The 26,044-nt window shown below is 45.4% G+C and overlaps 1 long non-coding RNA gene across 1 annotated transcript in view; it reads right to left on the reverse strand.

Moving 5' to 3' along the window:
* The window catches only part of LOC309836025, a 55,225-nt gene extending 31,459 nt beyond the window's left edge, over window positions 1–23,766 (reverse strand). Inside the window, exons 1-2 of the long non-coding RNA XR_014298084.1 lie at window positions 23,731–23,766; window positions 19,427–19,537 (exon numbers count right to left, since the gene is read on the reverse strand). This is a non-coding gene — a long non-coding RNA (uncharacterized lncRNA). The remainder of the gene's footprint in view (window positions 1–19,426; window positions 19,538–23,730) is intronic.
* Window positions 23,767–26,044: the final 2,278 nt, after the last annotated feature.

Below are 26,044 nucleotides of genomic sequence, written 5' to 3' on the forward strand. Positions count from 1 at the left end.
TGGAGTTCTATGGGGCAAGATCCACATTCCCACAGGACGTTCCTGGATTCCCCTGAGAAACCTCCACTAACGATCCCACTGAGGAACCTACGCTGCTGGTAGGCAGCCGCTGAAGGACTCGTGGTGCCTGGAAGCTGTTAATTATCTTCCAGAGAAAAATTAAAACTGCTTTCTCCTCTACACAAAATTTACCTTCTTCATCCATTTTATGGTGTTTTCACCTCCCTGGGCCGTGTCCTCAAAGATCTCTCCTGTAAAATCTTACCAGTTTAAAAGGAATCAGGCAGGTGACGTTTTTGTGCAGTACAAAACAACGAGATGGCCATTTCCAACGAGATGGTCCCAGACGTTCAGGGGCAAAAAAACAACACACAACCTGCTTCCCGAACAACTTCCACAACTTCCGGGTAGTAACTGAGTCATACGTAACCACACAACTTAGCCCCTTATCCTAGTAAACTACACGGGATCTCACGATGTGGTCACAGTTCTTAAAAACAGATACATTAGGGAAATACTGTCCCACCAACTCCAGATTTTAGTTCAATTTCACGAATAAATATAAAGAAGTGTCCTCTCTATCTACCAAGTTTTCGTCAGTTCCTTTCCCCACACATTATCCAAGTAATAAGATACAATAAAGGACCCGAAACAATTCTAAAGTATTAAAAAATTTTTCTCTGTCTTGAGCCAATAAGATTGAGATGCCTTCTTTACTATTTATCCACAGGTCTATTTTTGTAGATGTGAGAATGTCTTCCGGCAAACTCCATATTTCCTTTTTCTTTCCTAAAATACTTGTCAATAATTACCAATTGGATTGACCATAACCCCAAAAAAGGGAAAATAATTCTGTAAGTTTGACACATGGAATAACAATCCTTCTCCCTATTATTATATTTCGGAGAAAAGCTCACTGAAAAATCATTCATTCCCCCTAAAAATATACATCTAAAACAATCTATGTCAACGTGCTGACAATCTGTCATCCTAAGGAAATTCCTTCAGCTGTCACTGAGCGGGGAGGGAAAAGCGTTGGCATTGTTTGAGTTCTGGTTTATGATTTACTAGAATATTCATATCTGAAGGTTAAGGAAATGTCCAGAAATATGAGCATCTTAACTATTTTCTTACAACTCAAAATTAATGAGGCATACAAACCTTTGACAGCCCAGTGGTACATAAGCAAACTGCGGCCCCAACACCTTTGAACCACGTAACCTCGCAGGGATGAGAAAACAGCACGGAAGAAAACGCCCTGGTGCTCTTCACATATGCACATATGAAGGGCGTGCATTACTTTCCCAGGATTCGGCTGTCGTGAAGGAGACCAAGTTTAGTTTGGTCAAATGCTCCCCAGGTTTATAAGGTATAGAACCAATATTCTGATCACAGCTCTACCTGTTGCATTAAAATGCAGGCACGGGTGCACAGATCAGCCTTCGCAGGCCTACCCACCAAAAATGATTATAAGGAAGTGTGTGGGATTATGAGAGAGAGAAAATGCGTGTGTGTGTGTGTGTGCGTGCGTGTGTGTGTGTGTGTGTGGAGGGGGAGGGGAGAAGCTCCATATAAATGAAAGACCTTCTGATAAACATGACACTTGGCCTGATTCAAATATCAAGAAGTAATTAGTAGACTCCTTCTCCCCTTATTTTTATTTTTTTTTTTAGATATAATTTACATACAGTGAAATTGGTTCTTTTCCATGCACGGTCCTATGCGTTTTGACACGGTCCTATGAGTTTTGCATACACTTGCGTGGCAAGAGGAAAACCTGGTACTTTTCTGTCCTCGGGGCACTGATGGTTCTAGTGTCACGGCAGGTCCAGTTGGAAAGGACACCAGGGTAGCCAGGGCACTGGGCAGCTTGCCTGCTGCTGGATCATTACAACCTCATGGTGACAACAAGGTCCTTGTAACTAGGCTTCTTTTCAATGAACTGAGCATTTGTATATAACACAGGGTTCCTCAAAGTGACTGGCTCAAAGGAACAGGAACCAAGAGATAAAGAAACTTGTTGGCCTGATGGGACATTAATTAAGATCAAAATCAGCACAGCTATTTTGTTCCAGCAATTGCGGTAAGTAAACAAGTTACTCCCAAAACTCGGTGGCTCAAAACAAGAGTGGTATGAATGCCACTCGCAGATCTGCACCTGGTCGGGCTGAGCAGGGGGCACGTCTCTGCTGCCCTGGCATCAGCTGGGGGCTGGAGTCCTCTGAAGCTTACTCACTGGTGTGTGGCTGGCAGCCGAGGCCTCAGAGAACTGTTGACCAGAAAGCTCTGTGTTTCTTCTCTGTGTGCCCCGGGCTTCCTACAATAGGACAGTTGGGTTCCAAGGATGGTGTCTCTTTTATGTCCTATCCTTGGAAGTCACCTAGTGTCCACGTAATAGGGAAGAACAAATCTGACTCCATACCGGATCTGTTTCTTTTACTTCAATTGCTTTGGCTACAAGTTAAGAATGTTGCCTGTAGCCTGAAATATACAGGAGAGTCCCTTCTCAAGGCTCTGACCTTTGAAGGTATCATTCATAGAGAGATAAAAAGTTGCAGAACAGAGAATAACCTTTGTCTTGTGGGAGGTTTACAGGGACATCATGACCTGACCTATAGAGAAAGCTGCAAGAACAAAGGATTCCGATGGCCAAGAAGTTGGCAACAACTGGCCACACCCCTCCCCTTTTAGTATAAAAGCAGCCTGAGCTCCAACTCAAGTAAGCTGGTTCTTTGGGACACCAGGTCACCGAATTCTCAGTCTGCTGGCTTTGGGAATAAAGTCGCTATTCCTTGCCTCAGCTATTCCTCAGCGACTCATCTCTCAATTGATTAGCCTGTCGTGCAGTAAGCAGTACGAGCGTGGACTCAGAAACATCTACTGCTTCAGGGTGTTACAAGGGTCCACCCCAAATCAGGAGAAGGAAGCACAGCCGCCACTGCTCAGTACCGAAGTGACAGAAGATCTTTGTATGAAGATCACGGGACGTAAGACGCGTTGGTGGAGCCCTCTTTGGAGAATACGATCTGTTGCTCTGTTATGAGCCACCAAGATGAAGAGCTACCACAACAATCTTGCAGAAGTGCAGAGCTCATCCCATCACCGCTACTGTATTTAAAATACCCTGAACCACATGCATCTAAGCCTTACCTGACATCACCCCAGTTTTCTCCCCCACTGCCTTTTAGGACGTTTCTTTCACTCCTTACTTTCAAGCATTCAGAGCTCCTTGCAATTCTCCAGACTCACTTGCATACCCTCTTCCTAGGGAAGCCATCCTTCTTTGCTTTACTTGGCTTACTCCCAACTCGTTTCTTCAGGAATGACTTCTCCCGGCCCGTGGTCTCCTCTAAGATGCCGTCCTTGGAAGAAGCAGCCTGTACTCCTGCGGCTCTACCAAGAGCAGGGGTCCGTGGTCTCCTCCTGGCTTTGCCCCGGCCAGTCGTCTGACCCAGGGTTTCACGCGTTTACCTGAGTCAGTTTTCTCGTGCTTCCATCCCTCCCATCGATAGACGCTGATCTCAACGAACACCCCTCAAGCTAACGCCATTTCAGAGCCTCCTTCCCAGGGATCCCTACCCGCAGTGAACGGTTTAAGATGATTCCAATCTTTTACTACGACAATGAAAAATAAAACGATCGCAACTCATGCCACTGACAACGGGGTAATCTCCCCAGAATAGAAAGAACTGCTAGAAATTTTTTTTTAAAAAGGGAAAATGCCAGTATTTATCAAAATTATTAATGCATCTGCCCTTTGACATGGAAGTCCCACTTCTGGGAACTTATCCAGCACTGCAGCATAATTTGTTGAAGCAAAATGTTGAAGTTGGAAAAAACCCAAGTGTCCATCAATAGGGGACTGGTTAAGTAAACTATTTACCTAACTGAACACTCTGCTTTTTTTTTTTTTTTTAAACTAACTGAACACTCTGCTATTGAAAAAGACTGAGGAGGCCCTCTAGCATTATGTGGGGAGATTCCTGGGATATACTGTTATGTCACAAAAGTGGGTGCAGAAGAGGGCTGACACTTGGCGATATACGTAGATATATGTGTACGCATATGCACGTGTGTGATATGTATGTATGTACATGCGTGTATGTCTCAGGGTGTGTGTGTACATATTTCTTCCTATCCAAGAGTGGGGAACAGCTTCCTTTTTATTCACACTGACTTCATAGCCTTAGTATATTTCGGTTCATTTAAAATATTATACCTTTTTAATTAATGTTTAAGAAAAATCTTTTCATAACTCATCGTAGACAGAGAAACTTGATTTTCAATATCATTTTAATTTTACTCTTTAGAATTCCTTCTACCAACTTAATCGGCAACAACAAAGACGTAGCTGTTTTAAACAGAATGTAGGGTTCTTTTCTTCCATTTATGTTCACTGTGTAGAAGCCACTGAGAAGCATTTTTTGATATGGGCAGATATCCCTTGTGGGGTTATACATTGTAACAGATGCTACAGAAACAGGGAAAAAAGGAGAAGCCGCAGAACCCTCAGTCCTGACTCCTATCTATGTAGACTAGGGCTAGAGGCAGGGTAACCGTGGCACTGGCTACGGTTACAGGAAGTAGCCGACAAGGAGGAGAGACGCAGGAAGAGGCATCCGGTGAGGGTTCCTGGGGGAGGAATCCCAGGGCATTTCCATCACAGACAGATTTCTATCAGACCACACAAACAGAAAAAGGAAGGAAAAGCAACCCCCCAAGGGCATGTGTAGGTACACGGCTCTTGTGAGTCTGCGGGCCGTGCTTATTCCAGGAGGAACTGCTAGAAAGACGGGCCCAGGAGACCTGTGTTAAAACAAGGGCCATCTGCTTGGTGTGATTCCGGTGGGAAGAAAAACCCAAAGCTGCTGTATAACCTCCCTATGGTGAGTCTTCCATCCGTCTTTTCAGATACGTTCGGGGATAAAGTAACAAGATCCTGCAAATACTCACCATGAGCTTTTAACATTTCCAGAAACAATTACTGAGTCAAATGCATGCTTTACGTCAGCTAATGATGCTATGAACGGACCCCAGTGGCCTCTACCATGACCTATCAAACAGCACAGGAATGTTGTACAGCACTGCCTTTTGGGTTAAGTTTCTCTGGCAAGTCTCCTCCCCCACCAAAAAAGTCAGGATATACAAAACACACCCAAGGTTTATAGATTTAAAGTATTCTCAGCCGCAAGAACCCAGGAAAACTTATTTTCCATTTTCATACCAACACATACTGGTGGCCAGGCTGTATCTCATCGCGGCTTGCTCTCACGATGGAGTGTCCCAGAGCAAGTGAATTTCAAAGCACCCTGAAGGCAGGTGTAACTGACAGAACTGCTGGACACTTCAAGGTTATAGCTGGAAACCACCCAAGATCAAGACAGCACTTTACCCACCTGAAAGCACTGACAGGATCTCTGCTGACATCACAGCTCCCGCCCGGTTCGTACACAAGGAGAAAGGAGGGTGTGCTTTCAGGCAATCAGTAGGCACTTAGAGGCAGTGCTAGTCTGGCCTCTGAAGCAGGCAGGCAGACAGGCATCTGGATCCATTAGAGCCTGGAGAGCAATCTTCAATCACCACGAGAGGGCTTGGATTGGAAAGAAACTGGCAAATCTCCACTCTCTGGTGGATTCCTTCCAGCAAATTCCAGCAGAGTGGACTGCTGAGAGGCTGAAGTTTTAAGGGACGAGTCTGAATGTTTCATTTAAACGCTGCTGATGTAACTCGAGCAGAGCGTGTGAGCACCAAGCGGTCTAGGCTACTTAATGATATCTGAAAATGCCGCTCTAGGTCAGGGGAGAAGATCAGATCACAGATGATGTTAGAAGAATTATTTCTCAGTTATGGACAAGGGCCCACATTACTGGGAAACAGTTAATTTATTCGCAGTCAACCTTCCAGTTCATCTGACAGATTTAATCGTGGTGGTTCTGCCCTACAGTGATCGTACACAGCTGCAGAGTTGACGATTACATAACAAGGGCCAAGCGTCGGAAGATTCACCTCCTCCCGGGAAGGCTTCCGGCAGAGGGTGGACAAGAAAACTAGATTCCTGTTCTGGGAGGGGGCAGGGACGAGAAGAGCCTCACGCCCATAACCACAGCAGAGCTGTAAGGTTGTCAAATATGAAATACCTTAAAAGGATGCTAAAGGCTGATGTGAGAGCTTGCTACATGGTTGACACCACGCTAAAGGCTTTCCAATGTGATTTCACTTCATCCTCACCAACTTCTGGAAGTCTGTACCTTCTTATTGTCATTTTACAGAGAAGGACGCTGAGGCTGTGAGTGGTCCCGAGGCTTGCCCAAATCTGCGTGTCCTGAGTTGGAGGCAAAGCCCCCGGGGGAGCCCCCAGCCGTGGCCGTGATGATGCTGCCCTCGGCTAATGGACACCAGCCAGACAGCGGTTGGAAGCGTGGCTCCAGGAAGACAAGTCTGTGGGTTCCTGGCCTTTCTTTTCCCCAGGAGGGCTTAAGCAGAAGGCGTTCACCAGGCTGACGCACTTGTCCACTACCGTCATCTTGCTTTATTACGGCCAGTGTCATGCTAGTCAAACTTTACTCCAGCCCTTCCTTAAACTATGATATTACCTGCAGTTCACTGACTTCCTGGTCCCTGGTTCTCAACCCACTGGGATTGGATTTCCGGAACTCCCCAACCATGGGAAACCCTGTTCGTATAAAGGAATACTACTCGGCAATAAAGAATAAACTACTGATACTCTCAACGACTCTCAAATGCATTACGCTGAGAGGAGAAGCCAGCGTAAGAAGACCACACACCGTCCAGTTCCATGCCTACAACATTCTAAGAAAGGCAAAACTACGGCATCGGAAACTAGGGACTGAGTGGGAGGGTAGCGGCCGATACAAAGCGGGCTGGGGGGTATGGGGAGTCATGGCGCTGCTCTGTCTCTATGAGTGTGGTGATGCATTTGTTAGGACTCACAGAACTGTACACTAAAAAGCATTAATTCTGTGCATGTGCATTATACCCGGTAAAACAGGGCAGCGGCATACCTTACTAATAAATACCTTCTAAGGAAAAAGGGAAACCAATTAGCTGAGGCTAATGAGGAGGTAAAGCTTCCAGTTAATAGCTAGTGTTATGAAAAAGCAATTCTCAAATTGACGAGTGACCCACAAAAGATTATCAAAACAACGTGCAGGGACTTCCCTGGTGGCGCAGTGGTTAAGAATCCGCCTGCCAGTGCAGGGGACACGGGTTCGAGCCCTGGCTCGGGAAGATCCCATATGCCGCGGAGCAACTAAGCCCGTGCACCACAACTACTGAGCCTGTGCTCTAGAGCCCGCGAGCCACGACTGCTGAGCCTGCGAGCCACAACTACTGAGCCCGTGTGCCACAACTACTGAAGCCCACGTGCCACAACTACTGAAGCCCGCATGCCTAGAGCCCGTGCTCTGCAACAAGAGAAGCCACCGCAATGAGAAGCCCGCGCACCGCAACGAAGACCCAACGCAGCCAAAAAATAAATTAATTAAAAAACCCATGAAACCCAAAAGCCCAATAGATTCCTAGAGGCTGGCCTCTACTGAAGACCTGCTCAATCGATTACCTGTTTATTGAGTGCTGTGTCATCAGTCCTGCCTGGGCCACTGAGCTGGTGAATAGACAAGCACCCGGTACTAGCCTGTGCAGCGCCATCTCTGAAAGCAGGAGAGCCTTTAGCCAGGGGAGCAAGTTGGAATCTGTGAGCGTTAGCGCAGATGTGAGGAGCCGGACCCCTTGCTGGGTCTGAGTCCTTTATTTCTGCCACAGCGCCAGGTGGGGGGGAAGAGCGGGCACCTGGAACAACGCACCCGGCAGAGCTCTCCAAGTTCACGCGGGCCCCATGAGTCCTTCGCATCGATTTTGTTTCTGGACTTGCACTTCTTTTTTTTTTAATTCCAGGGAGGCTTAAACAGTTTATGGAGTTAGAGACTCCATATTATAACATCCATGCATAAATACTTTTTTTCAGAATACGGGATCTTTATAACGATCCTCTTAGGTAAAGCAGCTGCGAAAACATCATTCAGAAAGCATATATTGTCACCTGTGAAAAGCAGTAAGAGTCTCTTTTTATGAAGTTCAAAGTGCTGGGTATCTGGTAGGGGCATCCCTCCAGACCTAAGCCTTCTCCGGCTTTGTGACGGTTCCTCCCCGTCACCCCTCCCCCTTGCCTTTTGCTAACAAACTCCCCGCTCTATGGACCAGCAGCGACCCACTAGGCTTTGAGAGCCCGGTCCTAAGCCCATGTCTAACTAGTTCTGCAGCCGCTTTCCCGCTGAAACGTAAAACCCCAGCAAAGTGCACATTTTCCCTGTTGTTTACCCTGCCGATGACTCCTGACACCCCTCACAGAGCTGGAATAAACGCAGCGGGTGGGATGGTAAAGGCAGGTGCGGGCTCTCCTTGGTACACAGGCCTAACCCTCCCTTCTAGCCCCTGGTCAACCTTCAGGTCTTAACTCATTTCATCCTGGAAACCCGAGGCCCCTACCTTCCCCGGCTGTGAGGGAAGAGCTACCCTTCTGATCGATCTCACCTCAAGCATCTTCCTGGAAGCCAGCGCCCAGCATGGTACTGAGTGGTGGGAGTTCTCACCTGTGTCCCCTCCAAGAGCCAGAGCTCCGTCTTGTTCATCTTGGATCCCACGACCCGAAATTGCGACGGTTTAAATCTCTATTTCAGTGATAATACTTCCGGACCTCTAGGCTAACACGCATCCCATCTCCCAGCTTGTATCCCATACCAGTTTAACGACCCCAGGAAAACATTAAAATTTCTCATGTATGTTGCCAAAAATAAGTAGACACTCTAAATGGTATAAAATCCCCATTTTTTTTCACATCGATATCTATGTGTCATGGTTATTCCCTGTATTAGGAACCACCAACTTCTCACCATCATAATGGCCATGATTCATGCCCCAGGTTAAAACTACAAAATTACATTAAAGGTCTCCGCTTTCCATGTGCCCAATGTATTGAAAGACACATTTTCTGAAATTGCTTTGACTACGGAACTTGCCTATTCCGGAATGAAAAAGGGATCGCAGTCTCCAAAAGCAACAAAGCTCCCGTCTGGTTTTCAGGCCCCTCCTCTGGCCACTCCGGTACCCCTACCTCCTTGCCTTTGCTAATTTCATTCCTTTTCCTGGCCCGAACGCACACACACGAGGCACACTCCCCTCCAGCTGGCTGACAGGAGTCCCACCTGCGTGGCCAGCCTGCAAAGCCCCACCTGGTCCAGCCTCAGAGCAAGGTTTCACCTTCTGAGAAATACGGTCCATCTGGTCACGGCCACTAAACTCAGCATTTAACTGGTTGTAATACAAAGTAAAACTCCAGGCAACGTTTGTCTTTCAAGCCTTCAACGAGCTGCTGCGCAGTTTTTGTTTCCCTCAAGGTGAACAAAACAGCCGAGCGCTTGCGACGTTCTTTTTTTAACGTTTTAGCATTTTTAAAAAATGGTGGCGAAATACACATAGAGTTTACCATCTTAACCACTTCCAAGTGTGGAATTCAGTGGCATTAAGTACGTTCACACCGTTGCGCAACCATCACCACCGTCCACCCACAGAACTCTCTGTGACATTCTTGTCTGTCATCGTCTGCGGGAAGGCAGACAGAATATTGCCAGTTAGTTTCTAGTGATAAAAACCCAGCTTTAATTCACGGAACTGTACACCTAAAAATGGTGTATCTTACTGTATATTCATTATACTTCAATAACACTGATTAAAAACAAAATAAGAGAGATGTAGTGTGGACCATCAGGGTCTAGACCACCAGGGGCTCGAGGGAGAGATGGGATTTTATCAAAAGACACAGGAACCCTTGAGGAGTTTGAAGAGAGTAGTGGAATTCACTTGCTCACTCACTGACGACATTCTGGGGCACCCATGCTCCAGACACTGGGCCAGGCACTGGAGCTGGTCAGATGTATGTTTCAGAAAGTTCATCCTGGCTTCATTATAGATGTTTGAACGGGCAAAGCTAGTGGTCTCTGCTATCATCCAGGTAAAAAGTACTAAATTAGGGCTTCCCTGTTGGCGCGGTGGTTGCGAGTCCGTCTGCCGATGCAGGGGACACGGGTTCGTGCCCCGGTCCGGGAGGATCCCACATGCCGTGGAGCGGCTGGGCCCGTGAGCCATGGCCGCTGAGCCTGCGCGTCCAGAGCCTGTGCTCCACAACGGGAGAGGCCACAGTGGTGAGAGGCCCACGTACCAGAAAAAAAAAAAAAGTACTAAATTAAGGTAGTAGCAGAGAGGACGGAAAACAAAGACGGAAGATATTTTTAGTTCTACCATTAATAGGGCCCCTAGGAAATCACTGATTCCACCATTTTGTTCCTAGTTTTTAATCACTTGAACCAATGGTTGCTTTGGCCTGAATAAATTTCAAATGGCACACCACACAAGCATTAAGAGCTGTCAGCAAGGAGGAACGTGTGGTACAGATAATAATACATGAATTGAGCACGGACTATGTTCAAGGCACTGCAGTGAAAATGGTCTAATTAGATCAACATCATTTTGGTGGAGTATTTATGGCCTGGTTAGAGGGAAAGGTGTAATTCCACAAGGCTTTTTGTGGGTGAAGCTGGAGATGACTTGAATGTTTATCAACACAGGAAGGGCTGAACAGGTTGTAGAACACCACAGTGTGAAGCACCAGGCAACAGATCTCTATGTAGTGATGGGAAATGATTCCGAAATGCACTGTAAGTAGAACAGGGGCTGCAGGACGTATCACGAAACAGGATGACGTGTGTGTAAAACACTGATTTGTCTGTATATATAAACATCTCTATAAACACAGAGAGAAAAATCAGAAAAGAATACACATAAGGGACTTAGGGGTGGAGGGACTTTCAGACTGAGACTTGTATTGCAGTGAGAGTATCACCAGGCATTCCCTCTCTAGAGAATTCCGGTTCTATAGGTTAGTACACCAAGTGCGTGGACGGTATTACATCATAGGCTCTGGTTTCTCCGTACAATCTTTATTGCTAATTCAAATCATATACTGAGCCTCATAATAATGGCTAAGACTATATACGTGTGTGTATGCACACGTGATACCTTTTTTAGCTAGCATATTATTTTAAGTTTGTACTCTTAAATGACTGCTAGTTAAGAATATCAAAGGGCTTCTGAGATGAGAATGTCCTGGCTATCACAAAGGGTTTCTCCTTGATGTACAAGAAAACCAGTTCAGAAAAATACATAATATACTTAATTTATTCTCACATAAGTAATTAACTACAAGACAACCCTTAGAACGCAACACTATTCATTGCAAATGAGAAAATCAACTTACAAAAATCTTTGACCTTTCAGCTCAGAACACACTAAAACAGCATACAAGCAGTACTTTCCCGTGTTGGAATTCCACCTGAAGCGCACACGCTGACGCCACAGAGGTTGCTCGGCAATGGCAGAGGCCGTCTGGGAGAACGCTCGAACTGTCTGCCCTCAGCTAAGGATTCTGGTTCTTGGTTTTAAAATTAAGATCAGGAAGCCTCCACCGAAGAGAGAAGAGAAGAAGCTTGGAGGTAATGGCTGTTGTAAAAAGCTAGCTATTTTCGGAGATTTCTGGTGACTTGGCAGTAAAGCTTAGGTTAATATCACAGACATACATGACCTGGGGAATCTGCACATGATACCAGCTGCGCATCAGAAAGGCAGCGCGACCACAAAAGTGCTAAGCAGGGAGAAGGCTCTGCTGGATAAGCAGCTGGAGTGAGACTATAAACAACTGGATCACAGGGCCAGACCCTCCACAATCCACGTGACATTGGCCATGTGGCTGACAGGGTCTTGGTTCTCCAGCCGGTGTCAGGCCTGAGCCTCTGAGGTGGGAGAGCGCAGTTCAGGATATTGGTCCACCAGAGACCTCCCAGCTCCATGCAATATCAAATGGTGAAAGCTCTCCCAGAGATCTCCATCTCAACACTAAAACGCAACTCCACTCAACGACCAGCAAGCTACAGTGCTGGACACCTTATGCCAAACTACTAGCAAGACAGGCACACAACACCGCCCATTAACAGAGAGGCTGCCTAATATCATATTAAGTTCACAGACACCTCAAAACACACCACCGGACGCAGTCCTGCCCACCAGAAAGACAAGATCCAGCCTCATCCACCAGAACACAGGCACCAGTCCCCTCCACCAGGAAGCCTACACAACCCACTGAACCAACCTTAACCACTGGGGGCAGACACCAAAAACAACGGGAACTACGAACCTGCAGCCTGCAAAAAGGAGACCCCAAACACAGTAAGTTAAACAAAATGAGAAGACAGAGAAACAAACAGCAGATGAAGGAGCAAGGTAAAAACCCACCAGACCTAACAAATGAAGAGGAAATACACAGTCTACCTGAAAAAGAATTCAGAGTAATGATAGTAAAGATGATCCAAAATCTTGGAAATAGAATGGAGAAAATACAAGAAACATTTAACAAAAACCTAGAAGAACTAAAGAGCAAACAAACTATGATAAACAACAGAACAAATGAAATTAAAAATTCTCTAGAAAGAATCAATAGGAGAATAACTGAGGCAGAAGAACAGATAAGTGACCTGGAAGATAAAATAGTGGAAATAACTACTGCAGAGCAGAATGAAGAAAAAAGAAGGAAAAGAATTGAGGACAGTCTCAGAGACCTCTGGGACAACATTAAATGCACCAACATTCGAATTATAGGGGTCCCAGAAGAAGAAGAGAAAAAGAAAGGGACTGTGAAAATATTTTAAGAGACTATAGTTGAAAACTTCCCAAATATGAGAAAGGAAATAGTTAATCAAGTCCAAGAAGCGCAGAGAGTCCCATACAGGATAAATCCAAGGAGAAACACGCCAAAACACATTAATCAAACTATCAAAAATTAAATACAAAGAAAAAATATTAAAAGCAGCAAGAGAAAAACAACAAATAACATACAAGGGAATCCCCATAAGGTTAACAGATGATCTTGCAGCAGAAACTCTGCAAGGCAGAAGTGAGTGGCAGGACATGATGAAAGGGAAAAAACTGCAACCAAGATTACTCTACCCAGGAAGGATCTCATTCAGATTCCACGGAGAAATTAAATCTTTACAGACAAGCAAAGGTAACAGAATTCAGCACCACCAAACCAGCTTTACAACAAATGCTAAGGGAACTTTTCTAGGCAGGAAACACAAGAGAAGGAAAAGACCTACAATAACAAACCTCAAAAAATTAAGAAAATGGTAAGAGGAACATACATATCGATAATAACCTTGAATGTAAATGTATTAAATGCTCTAACGAAAAGACACAGACTAGCTGAATGGATACAAAAACAAGGCCCGTATATATGCTGTGTACAAGAGAGCCGCTTCAGACCTAGGGACACATACAGATTGAAAGTGAGGGGATGGAAAAAGATATTCCATGCAAATGGAAATCAAAAGAAAGCTGGAGTAGCAATTCTCATATCAGACAAAATAGACTTTAAAATAAAGACTATTACAAGAGACAAAGAAGGACACTACATAATAATCAGGGATCAATCCAAGAAGAAGATATAACAATTGTAAATATTTATGTACCCGACATAGGAGCACCTCAAAACAGAAGGCAAATGCTAACAGCCATAAAAGGGGAGATCGACAGTAACACAATCATAGTACGGGACTTCAACACCCCACTTTCACCAATGGACAGATCATTCAAACAGAAAATAAATAAGGAAACACAAGCTTTAAATGATACATTAAACAAGATGGACTTAATTGATATTTATAAGACACTCCATCCAAAAACAACAGAATACACCTTCTTCTCAAGTGCTCCTGGAACATTCTCCAGGATAGATCATATCTTGGTTCACAAATCAAGCCTTGGTAAATCTAAGAAAACTGAAATCATATCAAGTATCTTTTCCAACCACAATGCTATGAGACTAGACATCAATTACAGAAAAATATCTGTAAAAAATACAAACACGTGGAGGCTGAACAGTACACTACTTAATAACCAAGAGATCACTGAAGAAATCAAAGATGAAATCAAAAAATACCTAGAAACAAATGACAATGGAGACATGACGACCCAAAATCTATGGGATGCAGCAAAAGCAGTTCTAAGACGGAAGTTTATAGCAATAAAATCCTACCTTAAGAAACAGGAAACATCTCAAATAAACAACCTAACCTTGCACCTAAAGCAAATAGAGAAAGAAGAACAAAAAAACCCCAAAGCTAGCAGAAGGAAAGAAATCATAAAGATCAGATCAGAAATCAATGAAAAAGAAATGAAGGAAACAATAGCAAACATCAATAAAACTAAAAGTTGATTCTTTGAGAAGATAAACAAAATTGATAAACCATTATCCAGACTCATCAAGAAAGAAGGGAGAAGACTCAAATCAATAGAATTAGAAATGAAAACGGAGAAGTAACAACTGACACTGCAGAAATACAAAAGATCATGAGAGATTACTACAAGCAACTCTATGCCAATAAAATGGACAACCTGGAAGAAATGGACACATACTTAGAAAAGCACAACTTTCCGAGACCGAACCAGGAGAAAGAGAAAATATAAACAGACCAATCACAAGCACTGAAACTGAAACTGTGATTAAAAATCGTCCAGCAAACAAAAGCCGAGGACCAGCTGGCTTCACTGGCAAATTCTATCAAACATTTAGAAAAGAGCTAACACCTATCCTTCTCAAACTCTTCCAAAATAGAGCAGAGGGAGGAACACTCCCAAACTCATTCTACGAGGCCACCATCGCCCTGATACCAAAACCAGACAAAGATGTCACAAAGAAAGAAAACTATAGGCCAGTATCACTGATGAACATAGATGCAAAATACTAGCAAACAGAATCCAACAGCACATTAAAAGGATCATACACCATGATCAAGTGGGGTTTATCCCAGGAATGCAAGGATTCTTCAATATAAGCAAATCAATCAATGTGATAACCATATTAACAAACTGAAGGATAAAAACCGTATGATCATCTCAATAGATGCAGAAAAAGCTTTCAACAAAATTCAACACCATTTATGATAAAAACCCTCCAGAAAGTAGGCATAGAGGGAACTTACCTCAACATAATAAAAGCCATATATGACAAACCCACAGCCAACATCATTCTCAATGTTGAAAAACCGAAACAATGTCCACTAAGATCAGGAAAAAGACAAGGTTGCCCACTCTCACCACTATTATTCAACATAGTTTTGGAAGTTTTAGCCACAGCAATCAGAGAAGAAAAAGAAATAAAAGGAATCCAAATCGGAAAAGAAGAAGTAAAGCTGTCACTGTTTGCAGAGGACATGATACTATACATAGAGAATCCTAAAGACTCTACCAGAAAACTACTAGAGCTAATCAATGCATTTGGTGAATTAGTAGGACACAAAATTAATGCACAGAAATCTCTTGCATTCCTATACATTAACGATGAAAAATCTGAAAGAGAAATTAAGGAAACACTCCCATTTACCACTGCAACAAAAAGAATAAAATACCTAGGAACAAACCTACCTAAGGAGACAAAAGACCTGTATGCAGAAAACTATAAGACACTGATGAAAGAAATTAAAGATGATACAAACAGATGGAGAGATATACCATGTATTTGGATTGGAAGAATCAACATTGTGAAAATGACTCTACTACCCAAAGCAATCTACAGATTCAATGCAATCCCTATCAAACTACCACTGGCATTTTTCACAGAACTACAACAAAAAATTTCACAATTTGTATGGAAACACAAAGAACCCCGAATAGCCAAAGCAATCTTGAGAAGAAAAACGGAGCTGAAGGAATCAGGATCCTATACTACAAAGCTACAGTAATCAAGACAGTATGGTACTGGCACAGAAACAGAAATCTAGATCAATGGAACAGGATAGAAAGCCCAGAGATAAACCCACGCACATATGGTCACCTTATTTTTGATAAAGGAGGCAAGAATATACAATGGAGACAAGACAGCCTCTTCAATAAGTGGTGCTGGGAAACTGGACAGCTACATGTAAAAGAATGAAATTAGAACACTCCCTAACACCATACAAAAAAAACCTCAAAATGGATTGAAGACCTAAATGTAAGGCCAGACACTATAAAACTCGTAGAGGAAAACATAGGCAGAACACTCTATGACATAAATCACAGCAAGATCCTTTCTGACCCACCTCCTAGAGAAATGGAAATAAAAACAAAAATAAATAAATGGGATCTCATGAAACTTAAAAGCTTTTGCACAGCAAAGGAAACCATAAACAAGATGAAAAGACAACCCTCAGAATGGGAGAAAATATTTGCAAATGAAGCAACTGACAAAGGATTAATCTCCAAAATTTACAAGCAGCTCATGCAGCTCAATATCAAAAAACAAACAACCCAATCCAAAAATGGGGAGAAGATTTAAATAGACATTTCTCTAAAGAAGATATACAGACTGCCAACAAACACATGAAAGAATGGTCAACATCATTTATCATTAGAGAAATGAAAATCAAAACTACAGTGAGATATCATCTCACACCAGTCAGAATGGCCATCATCAAAAAATCTACAATCAATCAATGCTGGAGAGGGTGTGGAGAAAAGGGAACCCTCTTGCACTGTTGGTGGGAATGTATATTGATATAGCCACTATGGAGAACAGTATGGAGGTTCCTTAAAAAACGAAAAATAAAACTACCATATGACCCAGCAATCCCACTACTGGGCATATACCCTGAGAAAACCATAATTCAAAATGAGTCATGTACCACAATGTTCATTGCAGCTCTACTTACAATAGCCAGGACATGGAAGCAACCTAAGTGTCCACTGACAGATGAATGGATAAAGAAGATGTGGCACATATACACAATGGAATATTACTCAGCCATAAAAAAACCGAAATGGTGTTATTTGTAGTGAGGTGGATGGACCTAGAGTCTTTCATACATCGTGAAGTAAGTTTGAAAGAGAAAAACAAATACCATATGCTAACGCATATATATGGAATCTAAAAAAAAGGTTATGAAGAACCTAGGGGCAGGACAGGAATAAAGACACTGATGTAGAGAACGGACTTGAGGACACGGGGAGGGCGAAGGGTAAGTTGGGACGAAGTGAGAGAGTGGCATGGACATATATACACTACGAAATGTAAAATAGATAGCTAGTGGGAAGCAGCCACATAGCACAGGGAGATCAGCTCTGTGCTTTGTGACCCCCTAGAGGGGTCAGATAGGGAGGGTGGGAGGGAGACACGAGAGGAAGGAGATATGGGGATATATGTGTATGTATAGCTGATTCACTTTGTTATAAAGCAGAAACTAACACACCATTGTAAAGCAATTATACTCCAATAAAGATGTTAAAAAAATAAAACAAAATTGAAACACCCCCCCAAAAATATAAACTAACAAATAAATAAGTAATAAATAAAATTAAAATTGCCCAGAAATACTAAGGAGAAAATTGGGCATGGATCAGTGGAGACATTAATTCATTCATTCATTCATTCATTCATTTTTCATCCTGTAAAGAATGTTTAAAAGGCTGTTTAGAAAAGACCATTTAATCCCTGTTGCTTGGCCCCAATTGAAATATTAATGTAAGGAACTCGCCCAGCACTTTCAGAATTGAAAGTGTTCCAAACAGCATTTTTCAGACAGACTGAAATTGTACTCATCACAGCCTCAGCCCCCTTGATGTTTTTTTTTTTAAAAAGGAAAAAGGCAAGATAGTAGGTGTAAATGACTAAGAAGGGCCCCCGAGGAAGCTCTGGAAAATTCAAGGGTTGGGGCTTCATGGAGAATGTCTTGATAAGAAGTCTAGACTATCTGTAATGTGCTGATTGTGAGGAAAACCAGATTATTGAGAAATCTTCTGAAGCCAGCACCTCCAGGAGATGAAAATGCCCGTGAAAGTTGGGCTGTTATGTGGGACGGGGACTCCAATGCTCGTCACTTCAGTCCACAGCACTAATTATCTACGACCCCAAGTGACATTCAGGAGTGACTCCTATCACAGACGCAAAAAATGCCATGGGGGGTGGCGGCAAACATCTTTAAGCGCCTAAAGCGAATTGTCAAAATGTGGACAGGAATAAGACAGACACTACAAAGTCCAAAGTAACATCGCAAAGTTCTTACTCGGAGTGGGTTGAGGTGAACACGGCAGCACGAGACGAGCAGACAAGGCAAGCGGGCTGCCCTTTGTGCAGATTAGAAAAATGCATCTCTTTTTCTAGGTGTTCCTGTGTTTCAGCCCTACTGACCACTTTGGCTGGGCAGGCTTGTGCAGTGCACAACCTGCGCAACTTGGGAAAATTACTCGGTAGGAGTTTAGTTAGAGAGTGAGTGACGTGAACCTCTAAGTCTGACCTGCATATTCAACTGGAAGAAACAGACAATTTGGTAAAGAAATGGTTAATCACAGTTCCATGAGCAAACCACTTGTTCAATGATCTGAGTTGAGGATTTTAAGGGACCACATCAGAAAAAGTGGATATATGCCTCGGTTATTATTTCTGCCAAGAGTTGAGAAATCAGACACAAAATAACCCACAATGGAAGGAGATATTAGCACCACACACAATGACCATGGCTCTTCTATTGTCCCATAGAGTGACTGCCTGCTTCCTCTTTAGGAAACACGTCTGGAAATCTCTTAGTCATGACGGCCACGCCTTTATAGCAAAGCTATTCTTCAAAAGGAGGAACGAGGTGGCTGGTGGTGCCCCTGGGACCAAACATGAAATGCCTTTTCCACTTGTCCCTCGGCCCCATCCGCCCTGCTAGTCCCAGACGGCACGTTTATTTCACTTACAACGGAATCAGCATCTTGAAAAACAGGCTGACAACCCAGTGAGTTCACTGAGAGAGTTTTAATTACGTTCCTGGCTTCCTCCCACTCAATCCCACATCCTCCCTGCTGCAGTGGCAGCATCTAAACATCCCCGAAGCAGTGAACAAAAGCTCAGGAAACCTGCAGATTCCATGAGACATCCAGCCAGAAGCCCTTTCATTCAAGATAGAAACAGATGGGTTGCCTAGGAATGTCTCCGTGCCCACCAAGCAAGGAGCCGCCGGCTGCTGCCCAGGCTCTGGCCACCTCGGGGAGGAGGGTGTGAGTGAGAGCAGGAGGGACACGCAGAAGAGGGCCTTCCCCTGTCCGTCTGTCCGCTGGGCAGAGGGAGGAGGGCGTGCAGTGTGGAGAAGGCATCCCGGGACTCCTGGCTTTTGATCCAGAGAACCTGGACCTGGAAGGTGTCCCCGGTTTCAAAGAGGCTGTGTGTGTCACAGGTCTCGATACATCAGGGGAGTATCTTTTTACTTATCCCTGAACAAAATCCTTCCTTGAAATGACCTAATTACCTAAAGGCTGTCCTCTTCAAGGAAGAAGCAGCCTTACTCACCTCGATGATGTAGAGGACCACGTTCTTGTAGAAACAGTACAGGATACACTTGGTCACCCGGTTGTAACTCCAGGCGCCGTGAACCAGCAGGAGCTTCTCCAAGTAGGAAAACTGAAAAAGGAAAGAAAAAGGGTCCAGGAGAGCCCATCACTTGGGAAGGAGAATCACAGAACGTCCTCTGGAGGAGGAGACTGACAGGGAGTGGAGGAAACCGGATTCTGCAGGTAACCCAAGAACATCATTCCCTCTAAAGGCAGAGCTTTCAGGCCAGGTGAGAATGACTAAAACCTCCTCTTAAATCTACGGAATTTTTCTTTTCCCCAAACGCACAGCTGGACTTCGAACGGCTATTCTTGTGAAAATCTATTTATGCAACTTCTTTTCCAGGATCTTAATTATTAAAAGAAGGTGGCCCATCAGCACTGGAAGAAAAGAGCAGTGGGAATCAGATGCTTCTGTTGAATCACAGGTTTTATGATGACAACAGGAACAAGGGACAGGGACACTCGTGCACCAGTATCCTTGGAAACAGAAGGGATGCACATACACGCGCTACCTGTCTCCGCTGTCAGCCTGCAGGTTAAAGACAGTGAGACTCACAGACGCAGACACACACTCTGCCCTCCACTTCTATACCCACGTCCTTCCCCTTTTTGTGGCCTCCGACAAGTACACGGCCCCTCTTGCTGGAGTGCGACGCAGTCATCCATCCGAACAAAACACCAACAGGCAGCGGCTACTAAGTTCAGAGTGACGTAACAGCTTAGCTCTCACAGTCTGAAATATTCAGCAATATTCCAATAAAATACTTGAATCCTCCTTGTGGCAGGGGGTCACCACTCCAATCATATCTCCTCAGCCTTCCCTCCCCTTAGCCTGGCTTTGCTCTTTCTGTCCTCTTTCCCAAAGGTCCCCAAAAGTGTGAACAAGGGGCCGGAGGGAGGGAAATGGGTTGTTTCTCTGGGCTGTAGCCTGGGCGTACTCTGGCGTGTACGCACCGTCTGTGGGTGCAGCCCTGCTTAAATTCACAGTATATTCAATTGGCCTCGCCTGGTGCTGGATCCCTCCTTGGTTGCCTTGAACTAAAACCTTAACTCCTGTTCTGAGTCGTAGGGAAGTCCACAAACTCAAACTCTGTTTACTTTCCCAGGAGAGATAACCAGGTTGGAGTGAGAACATCCACGGATACTAGAAATCCTGGTGCTATTGTAAATTTCGTATTCGTTCCAGATAGCTTTTGAGATTATATTGAACTATCTGTAAAAAAGAAAGGCTTCCTGAAAATATAGTATCTTTTTAAAAATACTCTTTCAAGAGGAAGGCATGCAATAGTTTGCTTTAGCGCTAAGAAGAGGGGCTCAGTCCCACGTGAATCGCATCTCGGCGCGTTTCTGCAGATCGGGGAAGGCAGATGTCTCATCTACGTGCTGCTCGAAAAGCTGAATGAGACCCCAAAATGGGAGGAGTAGGTACATATGGAAAAATAAAACCCTCCATAAAGGCTCATCAAGGATTCCAGAGGGGAACGGGGAATCATAAAATAACTAGCGAAACAAATAAAAAGGAAGTTTGCATTTGACCTGGACCCCCTGGAGTTCAGCCTTCAATGGGTACAGAGAACATCTGCTGGAATCATCCCGAAGGTGCTGGCTTGGCGCTACAGTGACTTCTTTTCAGGAAAAAAAAAACACAAAAAACAGATCCTAAATCGAAATGCTATTTTCATGAGGTCTCTCAAAAAACATTAAGAAGGCAGGGGGCACGAATGACTCTCTCCCGAGGAGAGCAGGCAGCCGAGGGCTGGAGACCCAACACTACACGGGCGGCCCACGCACAGCAAAGCAGCAAGACGGGGGCCGGCCGTCCGTCCCAGGGCCGCTCCTGCGGACAGAAGCAGGGGCCGGTGGGGAAGAAATAGAAGCAGAGCTTTGCCGACTTCCTCATTTTCCCAAGGACAAGTCTTTGAGCTAACTTCTTCCCTTCTGGAACGACTCTCCAGGGCACGTTCTCGAAAACCCAATCAAAAATGCATTCGTCCACATGAAAATAAACAGACCCAGGGCAAGGCGTTAACTTCAACCGAAGACACTGATTGTTTTATTAACTTCAGCTAAAGGAATTCAGCAAACTGCGGCATTTCCTACCTAGTAATTAAGGCGGAGGAAGCAAACTGTCGGGTGGAGAGGGTGTAGGGCAAGGCGAACGCAGCCCCCGAATGACGGGATCTCTGCCTAAGCGTGAACGGGACGGCGGGCAGGAGGGATGGCGGCCATATGGGGCCCCCCGTCAGCTCCACCCGTCAGCTCCCCTCCTCTGGCTTGCGCTGGATGGGCAAGAAAACCCCTAACTAGAGTTACGAAGTCCTGCTCCCCTCTCCGCCCTCCCTTGATTTTGATTTGCCTTTAATTTTGACTGGCCTTTAATAATCTGAAAAGACCAATTGCTCCAGATCCCACATCCTATTAGTACAGTTTCAATAAAGCAAGTCATGGAATCTCCCTTCCCTAGACATTTGAAAGGAAAAGACAGACAAATATTTGCCTGGAGCTCCTAGGAAATCTCTAAAGACCCTGCCAGCCAGATGATGCTGTAACTCAAGTATTTAATAATGCTGGGGTGCATAAAGTCTACAGTTGCTGACAGACTGAGGGAAGCATGAGTCCCACAGGCCTTGGAGCAGTTGACGCGGCAAAGTAACTGGGCAGGTGTGCGGGGCTGGTCCCCCAAGGTCACGTGCAGGCCCGCTGTTCTCTGACCCTGGGGCCTGAGACCCACGGCAGGTCACCTATGGTGAAGGAGCCCCCGTTTCCCCACCCGTAAAATCGGAATTCATTCTTCCTACCGACTTCAGCAATCATCTTGAGGATTTATTTGAAATCAACAAAGGAACAAGGCTGGGGCCTCCCTGGTGGCGCAGTGGCAGAGAGTCCGCCTGCCGATGCAGGGGACGCGGGTTCGTGCCCCGGTCCGGGAGGATCCCACGTGCCGCGGAGCGGCTGGGCCCGTGAGCCGTGGCCGCTGAGCCTGCGCGTCCGGAGCCTGTGCTCCGCAACGGGAGAGGCCACAACAGCGAGAGGCTCGCGTACCGCAAAAAACAAACAAAAAAAAAAACCCAAAGGAACAAGGCTGATTTCATGCACTTTTCGGAGCCATGAGGATCCTGCAGTTCTTCCCAGTGTTTGCACAACCACCAGCTGGGAGGGAGTTGGAGATGGGATCTAAGGCACAGCCCCGCTCCGGGAGGTGGAGCTCCCAAAGCCGCAGAGGACCAGCTTGACGCAAGCTCCTCCGTGTTTAAGATGCAGCCCCACAGCTCAGCTTGAAGGAGGAAAAAGCCATCATTACTGTGTCCACGTGGTTAGGTTAACACATTCTTCAAAAGACTGAACAGTGGAGAAATACGAGGGAACTATAGCCAACGAGCAGGCATTTAATCCCAGCACACTGTGACCCAGAGACAGGAGGAAACAGTCTGTGATCTCCACGATGTCTAGATTTTCCTGACGGTCGAGCAGCATCAACGGTCTAGATATGCACCCCAGGGGTCAGGAGGTTGGGTATATTTCCTTCACTTCTGGGCTGTCATTGTGGAGTGGACATTTCTTTCAGCCTCAGGCTGCCGGGACAGGAACTACTAAGGAGGTCAGGAGCCTCTGCTGAAACGTACGGTCCAGAGAGGAACGGGCTGGATGTGGCCGAACTGCCGGAGGCTATGGGCTGCTGACCGCAGGGGAACTGCCGCCCAAACCCAGGGCTCACGCTCCCGGCACTCCACCTGGCAGCAGTGGTCCTGGAGAGCCCTGGACACAGCCCCGGAGGGCAGCGGCAGTGAATCCCTGATTCCCCCTGACCTTAAATAGCTGCTGAGAGAGGGTTCCAGCACCTTCTGGAAGAGGGGAGATCAGGATAGGAATTGCAGAGAACGGATGCTACGAGCACAGCCATCCTTGGGCACGGGATGGCATTAGAAAAGGACATGCAGCAGCTGCAGAGTTGAGGGGAAGAGATTATTATTTATAAAATCAGTGAGACCCATCTGTCAGGAATGACATCTCACCTGGACGACAGAAGGCCCAGCCTGCCCCACAGCTGGAAAGGAAACCCAAACCGCAGGACAGGGCCTCGTAACTGCACAAGATCGAGGCAACAGAGAAACCCAAATACACTGGTGGTTTCTCCTCCACGCGGCTTCCAAAGCGGGGGCAGAGGTCTAGGGCTGCACTGAAGGTCAAGCGCCAGCCAGGCCTTCGTGCCCAGCGGACCCTGTCGACAAGGTGGGACGGCGGGTCGACCACACCACTGACCTGTGCGATGGCGTAATCCGAGTTGTTGGTGGCCTGCATGCCCTCGTTGCCACTGATGCCCACACCCACGTGGGCCGTCTGGATCATCCCGACGTCATTGGCACCGTCCCCGATGGCCAGGGTGATGGCCTTCACCCGCTTCTTCACCACATCCACTATCTCCGACTTCTGCAGAGGGGACACTCTGGAGGAGAAGAGAGAGGAGTTACGACACTATGCGTCTTTCCAGAGGAAACAGCTGTAATCTACATTTCACTGCATTAAAAGGGCAGTTACTGGACAATTTCCAAATTCAATACAGACGTTTTAGGCTCATGTGCAAAGAAGCTTTCAGAAAACAGTAGCTTGTGGCTTTCAAGTATTTGCCAACTTCACAGATGAAATACACAACTCAGACTAACTTAAAGCACAGCCCGTTGGTAATCGCGCCGCTCAGCGGGAGCCGTACGTGCAAACTCCTCCTGGGCACGTGTGTCCTCCCGAAGGACCAAGGCAGCTAAGCTGGTTACAGAGGTCTTAGGATGTGTCTTCCCGATAAATCAGAAAACTAGCACAGACCCCAGTTTGGCTTTGCCATCCGTCATACATAACCCGGGCTGGCAAGGGAATTTTCTATAAAACCTGCTTTCAGAGAAGGGAACGAAAATTGGCAGGGCTTGAGAAGTGCAGAAAGAGGACTGGTGTGAGAGGAAAGAAGAGACTCCTCCATCCCTAGCCCAGAGATAGAGGCAGCGTTTGAAGGGCAGTCCCCAGGGCAGCAGGTCTATAAAAACTGAACTGCGCACAAGCATGGCCCCAAAGGAGAAGGTGAAGTAGCCAGTACCTAAGAGGGTTGTTTGCACAGCGAATCAACGAAGGTGGGCTATTTTCCATAAGCCCCCCCTGGGAGGAAGAGCCAATATAAATCTACGGGGTCCAAAGCACAGCAGCGTTAATTATGAGAAAGTGTTTGTTCAGACTATAAGACCAGATAATAAAACAACATGATAAAACCACTAGTACATCAGGACTGACCTATTCTACATTTTAAATTGGTAAGCTGATACTTGATCTGTGAAATTTACAGGTAAATCCCTAAATCACTCTATCTCTCTCTCTCACACACACACACACACAGAGCAAAAGACCATTCTGAGCTTCCCGGAGACAGACCTCCGCACCTACGTGTGGACTGCGCTTACAAGCTAGAAGGGACCCTCAAAGACTCTCTCAGTAGCATCTTTCATGTGGCCTCCAACCTACAGGAATACCTGTTTCCAACAGAAAACTTCAATTTCACCAACCCTGGAAGGAAATGTGTTTGGTGAGACAGCAAGCTGAACTCGCAGACAGGTATTCTGGAAGCCTTTGCTCGTTACAAAGAAATGAGGACGAACAAGTTGGGAAAATAGAATCTAAGTGTCGAAAGGGCTGTAGGAGCCATGTCATGTGACCTACTCTCTCTTGTATCATTTTCACAGGTATTTTCAATGATGGGTTGGAATTTACTGCCTCCTTGGGGAAGTTGCAACCACTGAAAATTATTATTGCTTTTTTGTTGTTGATAAGCATAGTTAAAAGTCCTAATCGTGTCCTTCGGGTTAGAGCAGAACAAATGTAACTCTTCTTCCAGATACTAACAAGGCTGAAGTATGACGACACCCATCACCTCTTTCCTCCTAAAGCCCGGTTTCTGTTGGTTCAGTCGGGTCCTCCATCCGTCATTTAACAGGCAAGCTACAGACCTTAAAAAGAGCTTCCATGGAGGGTCTTCTAGACAGCTGAGAGCAGAACAGAACAGACCACCATCTCTCTGGTAGCAGATGACAGACCTACTTTAATGTAGCCTGAAAGGAAATTACTGGAAGCTTTCATTGTTTATCCCTGAGCTTCCAGTCGACTATGTGAAAGCAATTAAACAATGTTAACATACAGGCGTGTGAGCTCTGTCTGTTCCCTCCAAGTGCACGCAACTGCTACCTGGATCCAAGTAAATTTCTCATTGGCAGACGCAGCCGGTAATTCTCATTTGCTACACAAATGTGATTTCTCGTCCCGTTGTTGAACTCGATAGAAGCAGAGATCAAATGTGGTACAGAGAAAACAGCAGAGGATTCAAATTTAAATGGCTGAGCATGACCTTCTCCTGGGCCCCCTACTAATGATTTAAACAGGGAAATAATTCTACAAGTTCTTGTCTTTCATCAGTGAAATGGGGAAAATGATAACCGCCCACCTCATGAGATGGTTGTGATGTATCTATGTGAAGCCATATGTTACCTAGCAGGTGTGAAACAAATGTCTCCTACCTCACCCAAAAATCTCAATTATCGGA

The sequence above is a fragment of the Grampus griseus genome (genome assembly GCF_964374135.1).
Source record: "Grampus griseus genome assembly, chromosome: 18".
NCBI lineage: Eukaryota > Metazoa > Chordata > Mammalia > Artiodactyla > Delphinidae > Grampus > Grampus griseus.